The 15,019-nt window shown below is 39.6% G+C and overlaps 1 protein-coding gene across 9 annotated transcripts in view; it reads right to left on the bottom strand.

Annotated features, from left to right (window-relative positions):
* The window catches only part of exoc6 (exocyst complex component 6), a 98,957-nt gene that overhangs the window by 63,991 nt on the left and 19,947 nt on the right, over positions 1-15,019 (bottom strand). The window lies entirely within an intron of this gene.

Below are 15,019 nucleotides of genomic sequence, written 5' to 3' on the forward strand. Positions count from 1 at the left end.
GAAGGGAGGGAGGAAGGTGTGTGTGTGTGTGTGTGTGTGTGTGTGTGTGTGTGTGTGTGTGTGTGTGTGTGTGTGTGTGTGTGTGTGTGTGTGTACCCCCAACCGGCACCATCAGACACCGCCTACCAAGAGCCTTGTAAATTATAGTGTGGTCTAGACCTACTCTATCTGTAAAGTGTCTTGAGATAACTCATTATAATTTGATACTATAAATAAAACTGAATTGAATTGGCGTGCGTGCGGCCCATGGTTGAACCTAATTGCTTGTAATGCATAAAATGTAAATATTACAACTTGTCACTAAGTTGCAAAATAAAAAAGCAATGCCCTGAAGTATTTCAAAATCCTACTACTTGCCTACAGTAATACTTCAGTGTGGATCTCAAAACCACCTGGACACAAACAATGTAACAACAGAGAAATAAATTATAAGAAATAAACTAAACTAAAACAACAGCTCAGTCCAAAGCCACAGAACTGTAAAATAAAAACATGACATAGGTTGGCATTTAAGTTAAAAATGCTTGTGATATAGGAATGGCTAGGAAATTATGAATAAGGATCCCAAACTGACAACATCTATGAGCCCAACACTACCAACAATCACCATTTATTTCAGCTGGAGTAACAGCACCATCTAGTGGCATAGTCGTAAAAATGCTATTTTCATAAATTGATGATAAACAATATCACATTTTATTGAAATGATTGTCAACATCTCTGACATTAATCTATGGATGACCTAACATTTCCTTAAACTAAACCAGGACAAAACAGATGTCCTAGTTATTGATCCAAAATATTAAGAGAGAGAGACTGTGCCTTCATTACACTATGTCAGCACATTAGACATCAGGCAAGAAATCTGACATAAGATGGTAAAAATTGGAAACGTTAGTTAGTCAGACCACACTAATGACAGAAAGTGTCACAATATTTACAGTAGTAGGCTGTGTAGCAAGTATGACCACAGCAGCAGCAGCAAAAATTAAGTGGCACAGATAAATGTTTTATCAAAATATGAATCCAATATAGAATTTACATATTGTAGACACATTTCCTATATACACCCTACGTATCTTGATTTTAGCAGCACGGTGGCCCAATGGTTAGCACTGTGGCCTCACAGCAAGAAGGTACCGGGTTAGAACCGAGCTGATGATTTAATTAATATTATTTGTATTATATGTTTTATATCATTCTATAACACTTTGTGGCATTATATGGACTGTGGGTTCAAGGTTACCTCGGAACTTTCATCCCCCCCCATTTATGTGTGTTTTGTTCTCACGATATGGAAAAGGTAGTTGCCAGTTTGTTGCCACTGATAATAAAGTTCCAAAAAATGCTGAAGGTAGTTTATTCAAAACACCTCTGCAGCTAGTTTGGCCCCCGGCATACACACATGGCCCGTTGACAAGGGGAGATGATGATTAGGATTGGGGGTTAAAGTTTGCATGCACATCTAAAAACACCTATTCATTTTCCTTTATCTTTTCCCAGGATAGTTTCCCTGTCAGTCTGCTTACTATTGAGTCTATTGAGTCAACAAGGAATACATCATTCTGTATTTGCATCTGAATGACAGTTTTATTGTGATTACAGCAGAGCCTGTAACAGGCAGTTTTCAGAGAAATTTAAGTGTAAACCTTTGTGTTGAACTGACAGACAGACATGGCTACACCTAAAGCCAAGGACAAAAAGTCACTAAAATGTGACTTTGTTTTTGTTGCTGAATTTTCATTTCAAGCAATTAGTTTCATTTCAATTTTATACATTTTCAATAAATAGCCATAATAGTTCCCGCTTTGTGTGTTTCCTTCAATTATTTATTATTTATTATATATCTCACCCTCAATATTTAAGCCTATTTACAGTACAAACCTTGCCAATGAACTATGTGGACAAAAAAAAAACAACTAATCACAAAAAAATGATCGTTCATTTATCGTTCTCGAAGTAAAATGTGCAATTAATCATTTTGATTTTAGGTCTTATTGTGCAGCCCTATGTCAAACCATTCTGGATCAAGTATTGTTGTGCTGCAGAAACATCCCAGCCAACAAATCCTATCCTACATACTTAAGAAAAAGCATTTGTTTGGTACAGATCCTCGCAAAAATCACCCTATAACCACTGACTTTTAAAAAAAAAAAAAAGTATTTTTCAATGAAAATCAGAATAATACAAAAAGGAATAATATTGTGAATCATATTGCAATCGCAATATCAGTCAAAATAATCGCAATTAGATATTTTCTAGGGTTGCACGATATAGACAAAATGTGATATTGCGATATTTATTATGAATATTGCAATATCAATATTAATTTTGATATTTTTAAACATATGTCAAATTACAAAAGTTACGGGAAAACGCATCAAAATAGATTCCTAACAAATTAAACACGTTTTCTTACAACACAAGGTTTACTTCTTTCATCATATTAGACTGGTCCAACATGAATATATAAATAAGGACCATGTCTACAGAACAGGACATGTTTTACTGGTTGGACAGTATAAATATATAAATAAAGAGAACAGGACATGTTCTACTGGTTGGACAGTATAAATATATAAATAAAGAGAACAGGACATGTTCTACTGGTTGGACAGTATGAAATATATAAATAAAGAGAACAGGACATGTTTTACTGGTTGGACAGTATAAATATATAAATAAAGAGAACAGGACATGTTCTACTGGTTGGACAGTATAAATATATAAATAAAGAGAACAGGACATGTTTTACTGGTTGGACAGTATAAATATATAAATAAAGAGAACAGGACATGTTCTACTGGTTGGACAGTATAAAATAAATAAAGAGAACAGGACATGTTTTACTGGTTGGACAGTATAAAATAAATAAAGAGAACAGGACATGTTCTACTGGTTGGACAGTATAAAATAAATAAATAAAGAGAACAGGACATGTTTTACTGGTTGGACAGTATAAAATATATAAATAAAGAGAACAGGACATGTTTTACTGGTTGGACAGTATAAAATATATAAATAAAGAGAACAGGACATGTTCTACTGGTTGGACAGTATAAAATATATAAATAAAGAGAACAGGACATGTTTTACTGGTTGGACAGTATAAAATAAATAAAGAGAACAGGACATGTTTTACTGGTTGGACAGTATAAAATATATAAATAAAGAGAACAGGACATGTTTTACTGGTTGGACAGTATAAATATATAAATAAAGAGAACAGGACATGTTCTACTGGTTGGACAGTATAAATATATAAATAAAGAGAACAGGACATGTTTTACTGGTTGGACAGTATAAATATATAAATAAAGAGAACAGGACATGTTTTACTGGTTGGACAGTATAAATAAATAAATAAAGAGAACAGGACATGTTCTACTGGTTGGACAGTATGAAATATATAAATAAAGAGAACAGGACATGTTCTACTGGTTGGACAGTATAAAATAAATAAATAAAGAGAACAGGACATGTTTTACTGGTTGGACAGTATGAAATATATAAATAAAGAGAACAGGACATGTTTTACTGGTTGGACAGTATAAAATATATAAATAAAGAGAACAGGACATGTTCTACTGGTTGGACAGTATAAAATAAATAAATAAAGAGAACAGGACATGTTCTACTGGTTGGACAGTATGAAATAAATAAATAAAGAGAACAGGACATGTTTTACTGGTTGGACAGTATAAAATAAATAAATAAAGAGAACAGGACATATTTTATTGGTTGGACAGTATAAAATATATAAATAAAGAGAACAGGACATGTTTTACTGGTTGGACAGTATAAAATAAATAAATAAAGAGAACAGGACATGTTCTACTGGTTGGACAGTATGAAATAAATAAATAAAGAGAACAGGACATGTTTTACTGGTTGGACAGTATAAAATAAATAAATAAAGAGAACAGGACATATTTTATTGGTTGGACAGTATAAAATATATAAATAAAGAGAACAGGACATGTTTTACTGGTTGGACAGTATAAAATAAATAAATAAAGAGAACAGGACATGTTCTACTGGTTGGACAGTATGAAATATATAAATAAAGAGAACAGGACATGTTTTACTGGTTGGACAGTATGAAATAAATAAATAAAGAGAACAGGACATGTTTTACTGGTTGGACAGTATGAAATAAATAAATAAAGAGAACAGGACATGTTTTACTGGTTGGACAGTATAAAATAAATAAATAAAGAGAACAGGACATGTTCTACTGGTTGGACAGTATAAAATATATAAATAAAGAGAACAGGACATGTTCTACTGGTTGGACAGTATAAAATATATAAATAAAGAGAACAGGACATGTTCTACTGGTTGGACAGTATAAAATATATAAATAAAGAGAACAGGACATGTTTTACTGGTTGGACAGTATAAAATAAATAAATAAAGAGAACAGGACATGTTTTACTGGTTGGACAGTATGAAATAAATAAATAAAGAGAACAGGACATGTTTTACTGGTTGGACAGTATAAAATATATAAATAAAGAGAACAGGACATGTTCTACTGGTTGGACAGTATAAAATATATAAATAAAGAGAACAGGACATGTTTTACTGGTTGGACAGTATAAAATATATAAATAAAGAGAACAGGACATGTTTTACTGGTTGGACAGTATAAAATAAATAAATAAAGAGAACAGGACATGTTTTACTGGTTGGACAGTATAAAATAAATAAATAAAGAGAACAGGACATGTTTTACTGGTTGGACAGTATAAAATAAATAAATAAAGAGAACAGGACATGTTTTACTGGTTGGACAGTATAAAATAAATAAAGAGAACAGGACATGTTTTACTGGTTGGACAGTATAAAATAAATAAAGAGAACAGGACATGTTCTACTGGTTGGACAGTATGAAATAAATAAATAAAGAGAACAGGACATGTTCTACTGGTTGGACAGTATGAAATAAATAAATAAAGAGAACAGGACATGTTTTACTGGTTGGACAGTATAAATATATAAATAAAGAGAACAGGACATGTTTTACTGGTTGGACAGTATAAAATATATAAATAAAGAGAACAGGACATGTTTTACTGGTTGGACAGTATAAAATATATAAATAAAGAGAACAGGACATGTTTTACTGGTTGGACAGTATAAAATATATAAATAAAGAGAACAGGACATGTTTTACTGGTTGGACAGTATAAAATAAATAAATAAAGAGAACAGGACATGTTTTACTGGTTGGACAGTATAAAATAAATAAAGAGAACAGGACATGTTTTACTGGTTGGACAGTATAAAATATATAAATAAAGAGAACAGGACATGTTTTACTGGTTGGACAGTATAAAATAAATAAAGAGAACAGGACATGTTTTACTGGTTGGACAGTATAAATATATAAATAAAGAGAACAGGACATGTTCTACTGGTTGGACAGTATAAAATAAATAAAGAGAACAGGACATGTTTTACTGGTTGGACAGTATAAATATATAAATAAAGAGAACAGGACATGTTTTACTGGTTGGACAGTATAAAATAAATAAAGAGAACAGGACATGTTTTACTGGTTGGACAGTATAAATATATAAATAAAGAGAACAGGACATGTTTTACTGGTTGGACAGTATAAATATATAAATAAAGAGAACAGGACATGTTCTACTGGTTGGACAGTATAAAATAAATAAATAAAGAGAACAGGACATGTTTTACTGGTTGGACAGTATGAAATATATAAATAAAGAGAACAGGACATGTTCTACTGGTTGGACAGTATAAATATATAAATAAAGAGAACAGGACATGTTTTACTGGTTGGACAGTATAAATATATAAATAAAGAGAACAGGACATGTTCTACTGGTTGGACAGTATAAAATAAATAAATAAAGAGAACAGGACATGTTTTACTGGTTGGACAGTATAAATATATAAATAAAGAGAACAGGACATGGTCTACTGGTTGGACAGTATAAAATAAATAAATAAAGAGAACAGGACATATTTTATTGGTTGGACAGTATAAAATATATAAATAAAGAGAACAGGACATGTTTTACTGGTTGGACAGTATAAAATATATAAATAAAGAGAACAGGACATGTTTTACTGGTTGGACAGTATAAAATATATAAATAAAGAGAACAGGACACAACTTTTCTTTCGCTTCTCTGATTCGTTCCGTTTTATTGTCTCTATCTATTTCTTCACTTACACTGTCACTCTGTTGAAATATGCACACACGTGGTACGCTCCATAGGGTTTGTCATGTAGTGGCCCCATGCGCTGACGTGTACTAACATGTGCACGTGGCACGGTAACTGGCCAATCAAACATGATCATTATAGCGTTTCAAGCTCTAAATCAAACACAAATAAGCCACACAGCCAACGGACGGGACGCAGCGCTCCACAAAATGAATACCCCATATATAATATTGCGCAACATTATACTGCGATAACGATATTGAGTCAATATATCTTGCACCCCTAATATTTTCCTCATATCGTGCAGCCCTAGTCAGTACCATAGACATAGACAGATAGCAACATGACATTAGACACATGACTAAAGCATGATTTATGCTTCTGCGTAAAATCTAAGGCGAGGCTACATACGTAGGTACGTGGAGACATGGGCCTACGCTGGACCCTACACCCTAGCCTAACGTGCACCTCTCCAAAAATGTAACTACACGCCGCGGTGACACACGTTGCTTGGTCGTGGCTTGGTAGCGTTGCATTTCCTGGTTCTCCTTCTCCATAAACAACATGAAATCAAGGAGAGGGTTAACTTCTCCTGCTCCAGATTTCCCACCGTGGTCAGAAAGAACAGGGGAGACACTTTGTTTCTCTCACTATGACTCTAGAGTCGCTACTCGCCCGAAAACTAATCGCCGTCACTGTCTCTCTCTCTACCTCGCTCTACCACACTCCCCACAGACACACACACATGCCAGCTCGACGCACACACCAACGCACAAGTATAAACTTCAGGCCGCTTACGTAGGCTACGGAGAAAGCTCTGCGTGGAGCCTCCACAAAACCATAAATCACACTTAACAGTCAATATGGACACGTGAGTGACCATGCTCATCTATAGTGTTTCCACTACCCATGTTAAATAACAGTTTAGCTACTGCTGATTTCACAATATCAACCTTTTCCATACAGTTGGAACACTCATGCCATGAAAAATCAGAGCTCAGGAAGTGTGGACGGCACAATGCTGGTCCACATGACACAGTAACATATTAAAAGTCTGTGTTTACTTTGGTGAAATGTTGGAGGTTTGCTAGTGAGTAAACGACAATAAAGAACCTGTCCCAAAACACCTGTCATTAAAACACTGTGTTATACTAATATACTTCCCGCAACAATTTGAAAAAAATGCAGTGGAAATGTCCATATTTTGTTGGATAGACCAACTCTTAGGCATGCTAGTGAGATGGCAATGTTCTGTGGGAGGGTCCACCACTTTGGTGCAGACAGAAATATCAACAACTACTTGATGGGATGCCATAGCATCTGATACAGATGTCCATGGTGCCCAAAGGATAACTCATAATGATGTTGGTGGTCCTCTGACTTTTCTCCTAGCACCATCATCGGGTCTCAATATCTCCAAAACTAATCAGAATCAGAATCAGAATCAGAAAGGGCTTTATTGCCAAGTACGTTGCACATACGAGGAATTTGTCATGGTGTTGTTGGAGCATGTCACACATACAAATATAAGAAGGATAAAAAGAATATAAACAATATAAGTATAAACATATACACACAGTATGTATTAATAACGATAAAATACATTTAAATAAATAGTAAAATAAGTTAAACAGTAGTAAAAAGGAACGCTACAGCAGAGTAGGTACAGTGGCATGAGGAGCCAGAGGTGGGGTGTGGAGAGAGTCAGGGGGGGTTCCGGGCCTTGTTAATAAGGCTAGTGGCGGAGGGGAAAAAACAGTTTATGTGATGTGTGGTTTTGGTCCTGATGGACCTCATCCTCCTGCCAGAGGGGAGTGGCTCAAAGAGTTTGTGTCCAGGGTGGGAGGGGTCAGCCACAATCTTTCCAGCACGCTTCAGAGTCCTGGTGGCGTAAAGGTCCTGGAGCGGCGGCAGATTGCAGCCAATCACCTTCTCAGCTGACCGAATGACACGCTGCAGCCTGCCCTTGTCCTTGGCAGTGGCAGTAGCGTACCAGATGGTGATGGAGGATGTGAGGATGGACTCAATGATGGCTGTGTAGAAGTGCACCATCATTGTCTTTGGCAGGTTGAATTTCTTCAGCTGCCGCAGGAAGTACATCCTCTGTTGTGCTTTCTTCACGAGGGAGCTGATGTTCAGCTCCCACTTGAGGTCCTGGGAGATGGTAGTTCCCAGGAAGCGGAAAGACTCCACAGTGTCGATTGTGGAGCCACAGAGGGTGATGGGGGCAGGTGGGGCTGGGTTCTTCCTGAAGTCCACAACCATCTCCACTGTCTTTAGAGAGTTGAGCTCTAGGTTGTTTTGCTTGCACCAGGTCACCAAGTGGTCAGCCTCCCACCTGTAGGCGGACTCGTCTCCATCAGAGATGAGTCCGATGAGGGAGGTGTCGTCCGCAAACTTCAGAAGCTTGACGGACTGGTGACCGGAGGTGCAGCTGTTGGTGTACAGGGAGAAGAGCAGAGGAGAAAGAACACAGGCCTGGGGGGATCCGGTGCTGATGGTCTGTGAGTCGGAGACGTGTTTCCCCAGCTTCACATGCTGCTTCCTGTCAGACAGGAAGTCAGTGATCCACCTGCAGGTGGAGTCAGGCACACCAAGCTGGGAGAGTTTCTCCTGAAGCAGAGCCGGGATGATGGTGTTGAAGGCAGAGCTGAAGTCCACAAAAAGGATCCTGGCGTAGGTTCTTGCGGAGTCCAGGTGCCGGAGGATGTAGTGGAGGGCCAAATTGACTGCATCATCTACAGACCTATTGGCTCTGTAGGCAAACTGCAGGGGGTCCAGGAGGGGGTCGGTGATGGCTTTGAGGTGTAATTGCATCAGCCTCAACTGCACTTTCTGTTTAGTGCTAATTAGCTAAGTTTAGCATGTTCCCATGCTAAAATAAGATGGTAAACATGGTAAACGTTAGTTAGTCAGGCCACACTAATGACAGAAAGTGTCACAATAATTAAGTGGCACAGAGAAATATTATATAAATATATATATATATATCAAATTTACGTATTGTAGACACATTTCCTATAGACACCCTGCGTATCTTGATTTCAGCAGCACGTGGCCCAATGGTTAGCACTAGGGCTGCAGCTATCAGAAAATGGTGCGCAACAGTCAGCTGTTTTTCCGGCTCTTTAGATCAGATTGTGGTCACCACTACGTATTTTCTTGTCTTTGATTTTGGTAGTTGTTGTGTTTGGTGTAGTTTCATCGTCCATACGATACGATTTACTTTTGTCGGCTCCTCTTCGTGGAATGGATGATTAAGTCAGACTGTATGTTTTCTGTTGAGATGCTGAAGCATTGACGTCGTGCCATCGTTGTGGTAAACTAGTTCCATTTTGCAGTAGACACACTGTACAGAGTTTTCGTTTTAATTACGTTTGAACTGATTCCAAACTTTGGACACTTTCTGTCGTTTTCTCCAGCCTGTCTCTTCTCTTAGCTCCTTACGCTCTTTCTTCATTTTGTAATCATCATCATGGCATGTGTCGCCAGCAGCGTCAGCCTGGTGTGCGACAGTAATAATCCTCCATGCGGAAACACCGTACGTACAACGTTGGTATAGTTGATTAAACGAAGCAAATCATTTTGCATTGAGGATTTTTAGTAATCAAATTATTCGAGTTACTCGAGGAATCGTTTCAGCCCTAGTTAGCACTGTGGCCTCACAGCAAGAAGGTACCGGGTTAGAATCCTGGTCGTCCCGGGCCTTTCTGTGTGGAGTTTGCATGTTCTCCCCGTGTCTGCATGGTTTTTCTCCGGTTTCCCCCCACCACTAAAAACATGTTCCCCTCTCTCTCTCTACCGAGCTGATGTGTGGTGAGCGTCTACTGTAGCTAGCGTCTATCTGCAGCTAGTTTGGCCCCTGGCATGCACACATGGCCCGTTGACAAGGGGAGATGATTAAAAAGACATTAAAAAATACTTTGTTCAATTATACAGAGTAAAATATATACAAAACATGCATCGAAAACTCACGCACGCACGCACGCACGCACACGCGCACACGCACACACACACACACACACACACACACACACACACACACACACACACACACACACACACAAACACTGTGTGTGGTAACCTTTCTTTGGTTCCATTTATTATTATCCACACCCCTCAAACACTTTGACATAGTTATTCATTACACCCTGCAACAACTAAATAGTTGGATTTATGGCTTTATTATAATAAAACACACACACAAATGATTGCGTAATGACGTCAAAAATATGCAAATGAGCGTATGACGTCATCTAGCGACTTTTAGCAACTTTTTGAGCTGGTGCTAGCGACTTTCATTGGAAAAGAGTTGGCAACACTGCCGCGAACGGCTGGAGCGAGCTTCTACCATTGAAGTCTATGATAGTTTCTGTACACGGTCTTGTACCTTTGCCTTTTTTGCTGTTTTCAAAATGATTTTTTGCACTGAATCAGATATATATATATATATATATATAGGATTAATCCCCCCCACTGCTTCAAATTGTTATTAAATGAATACATTTTTCGGAGCTGTCCGCTCCGCTGAACTCAAATGAACAGTCGTTGGTCTGCCCTCTTTCCACTTTGAGGGTGAGCAACTGACAGAACGTCACTCATTTGCGATGTCATGACAACCAAATAAACAACAGCATGAGTACCGCACAAGTTGCTACCATAGACTGTTAAAACTAGGTTGCTACAGGGCCTTGCATTGCAGCACCGACACCATCGGTTATGGCTTTTTCATTGCAATAACCATCAAATCCGGTCATTATTTTAGAGCACGAGGCAGTCATAGGGGGGTTTAAATGTCTGTACTTTTTGACAAAGCGAGAGCAGGCACACCATACAATCTATCCAGCACTTTTGGGTAGTCTATATAGATAGACTACAGACTGTACTATATTTAACAATTAGCCTACTTATTAAACACTAAATATTAATAATTCTATTATTTAAAAAAACATGTGTGAGTGTTACTCGCATGGCTCCCATTATCCTCTGTGACACGCTCTCTTCCACTTCACCTGACAACTCTTCTCCTAAACACACAGCTCTGAGATAATAACTCATCCCATAGCTTCACTCACTCAAAGCAGGTAGTATGCGTGAAATAAAAACAGGACACGTCATTTCACTGTGTGTAGTGTTAACTACGCTAACTAACTGTGTGTTGTGAACCGCGTGTAGTGATTAAAAAAAAAAAACCAGACAACAGCTGTGTCTCAAAGACCGGGCAGCAGCCGGTGTTATGTGCCTTCAGGTTTTTCCCATAGACAGTATATAGAATGGACCAACAGATCCCATGTCTCTGGACGGAGACCAGTGAAGGATATTAGAAGCCCTTTTCCGGTGAGCGCTAAGCATTACTGAGCGTTACTGAGCAGCCTCCAACTGAGAGAGACGACGTAAATGTGACTTGAGCAACCTGTCTGAAAGTTGGAAGTCTTCTGGTAGCTGTGCCAAGAGAAATCTCAATCATTCCCAATCTAGCAGAGACGGAGAGCGTAGGTATATGTAAGGAGATAACATAGACACAGGCTAATTATTGATCACTAAAATGATAGTTAACATTAGTAATTACACTTAAACAGCTAATGGAAGTCCAAACTGCCTGAGAGCTTCTCCTGTACTATACGGTAATTCCTCTACTATGAGACAGTAAGTCTCGTGGTTATGACACAATCGTTAGCCTATTTTTATAAAAACGTCTGCTACGGAGCCATAACGTGAGGTACAAGGTAATGGAGCCTTTTATACATTGTCGTGTTTCTTTAGAAATAAACAATGGACAAATAGAGTCTTTAAACGCTTCAGATGTAAAGTTATTCTCTGTCAAAGTGACGTCAAAGTGAATGGCAGTCAATGGGATGCTAACGGGGGGTGATCGCTTTGTAGCATCAAAATGGCGCCATAGGAGATTCGAGCTCTGAAGCGAAGCTTACCCCCTTGGTCCCAGCCCCTCTGGAATTTAGAGCCAACGACTGCAAAGGATTTCAAACTGTTGTCATAACTGTGCTTGACAAGTAACGGGTGATTTGATTGGTTTATGGTTGCTTTGGTGGGCGGGGCAATAATTCAAATCAAGACTGCACCAGAAAGCTGCATGGTAAGTAGCCTGGCATACCAAATCTAACTAAACTATTATAAGGATGATAAATCTATAAAAAAAAAAAAACATGCACATAAAAAAATATGTCTTGATGGCATCAATCAGAAATAATGTTGTTAGTTTGGTATATGAACATATTTTTTGAAAAAGTGATGTTTTTCTTGGCGGCCCAATTTACCTTAACCCACTGAGGTAAAATGGGCAACATGGTTTCAGCTAAAATGGGCCATCATCTGTGTCACTACGTGCGTACACACACACACACACACACACACACACACACTCTCACCATGACCCCCCCAACAGTAATAATGGTAGTAGATATTTTATTTACAGTATGTAAAGTATGGCAAACGAGAAGGAAGCGAGAGGAGAGGAGAGAGGGAGAAGGAAAGACAGAGGAAGTGAAAGGAGGAGGAAGGATGAGAGAGGAGACAAGCAGAGGAGACAGGAAGTGAGAGAACAGGTGAGGAGAAAGGAATGCAGAGGAAATGAGAGGAGACAGAAAGAGAGAAAAGAGAGGAGGAGCAAGGACCAGAGAGGAAAGGATACAAAGCTAAAACAAGGAGGGAAAGGAAGGCCAAACAACTACAATCTGTGGAAAGAGGAGAGGATGAAGGGGGCCTTAGATGAATACAGGGAGGGAGTGAAGAAAGGAATTACAGTGAGTGTGCACCTCTTATCACGAGCATGGGGTGTGCCGCGATCCACACTGCAAAGACGCATCAGTGGAAAGGTGACTGGCAGTGAACATGTGTCAGGGCGGAAGCCCTACCTTCCAGAGGAGGCGGAAAGGGAGCTTACTGCCACCCTCAAGACATTGGCGCAGAGGGGGTTTCCCTTCACAAAACGTGATGTCCAGCAAGTGGCCTTTGATTTTGCAGCCAAGAACAACATATCTGGTTTCTCCAAGACAGCAGGGAGGGCCGGATATTACTGGTTTCAGAACTTTCTAAAGCGCAACCCAGAGCTTGGGATGCGCAAGCCAGAGGTCCTGTCTGCAGTACGGGCTGCTGGACTCAACAAAGAGGTGGTTAGCCAGTGATTTAACCAGTATGAGTGCCTTTTGGTCGAGCTGGGTATTGAGGGCACACCGTCACATATATGGAACTGTGACGAGTCTGGGCTTCAGGACCAGTTCAGTTCGACAAAGAAAAAGCCATGTGTGGAGGTGTGTGCCGGAGAGAAGGGGGAGACAACAACTTGTCTGGCAGCGTTCAATGCAGAAGGCACATACAGTCGAACGATAATTATTTTTAAGGGGAAGCGTGTTCGTTCTGAGTGGCTACAGGGATGCCCGGAGAACACCAGCGTAAGGTGTTCAGACAATGGCTGGATTACCTCTGACCTCTTTCTGGAGTGGGGTTAAATGTTCATTCAGTCCCTCCCCAGGGATGACCCCAGGCCCCACCTTCTCCTCCTTGACGGCCACAGTAGCCACGTCTATAACCTGGAGTTTATTAAGCTACTGAAGAGCAACAATGTGCACATCATGTGCTACCCTGCCCACACAACCCATGCGCTGCAACCGGTGGACAAGGCCCTCTTCAAGAGTCTAAAACACCACTGGGACCAGGAAGGGAGGAAGTGGACAAGGATGATGGCTTGGCAGAAGCTGTCAAGGATGGAGTTCTTTGCGGTGTTCAGCAGGGCTTGGGCAAAGGCTGCCACTATTGAAAATGCCCAGGCAGGGTTCCGGGGGACAGGGATGTTCCCTCTCAATAAAGATATTCTCCCTGAGACTGCTTTTGCCCCCAGCAAGACCACCGAAAGAGTGCTACCATCCACTCTACCATCCCCGCCCACAAGGCCGCAGTGTCTCTTACCCCCGCCCACTGGACCATGGTCGCCCCTGCTGACCTTGACCCACTCTGCCCGCCAGCCATCAGCCCTGCATTATTATTATTATTATTATTTTTTTTTTTTTGACGACCTAGTTAAGGCGGCAGGCGCGTGTTGTTAAGGCGCCCGCCTTAACTGCAATGTGCTGCGGGAAACCCTGGATGTGTCTGTGAAGAGACAGCTGGATCTGCATGTCCGGTATAATTCCAGTGAGAGGACGATTTATGATTGAATATGATATATAAAATAATGTCTATATTTAGATGTATTTTTTATGTTTTTTAGATATATGGACAATGAAAGAGAGCTCTTTAGCCAGTTCCTCGACCTGGTGAGTGTCCCTGATGGGAAGGCAGCGACTATCGTGGCAGCTATAAAGAAAGTGCTGCTAAAGAAAAAAGTTCCTACCCAAAAGCTGTATGGATTAGGAACATATGGAGCTGCTGTAATGACTATTATTAACTTGCAACATAAGCAATAATTTGTTTTGTTTTTATTGCATGTACAAATTTGGTTACTGCATGCCTTGATTTATATATTTCTTTTCTTTTAAAGTGCTCATATTATGCTCATTTTCAGGTTCATAATTGTATTTTGAGGTTGTACCAGAATAGGTTTACATGGTTTAATTTTCAAAAAACACCATATTTTTGTGGTACTGTACATTGCTGCAGCTCCTCTTTTCACCCTGTGTGTTGAGCGCTCTGTTTTAGCTACAGAGTGAGACATCTCACTTCTGTTCCATCTTTGTTGGGAGTCACACATGCTCAGTAGCTAGGTAAGGACTACTAGCCAGTCAGAAGCAGAGTATGAGGGCGTGCCACGCTAGCAGCTAGGCGAGCATTATAACGTGTGTTACAAAGTGACCACGTTTGTC

Source organism: Sander lucioperca, chromosome 22 (genome assembly GCF_008315115.2).
Source record: "Sander lucioperca isolate FBNREF2018 chromosome 22, SLUC_FBN_1.2, whole genome shotgun sequence".
NCBI classification, from domain to species: Eukaryota; Metazoa; Chordata; class Actinopteri; order Perciformes; family Percidae; genus Sander; species Sander lucioperca.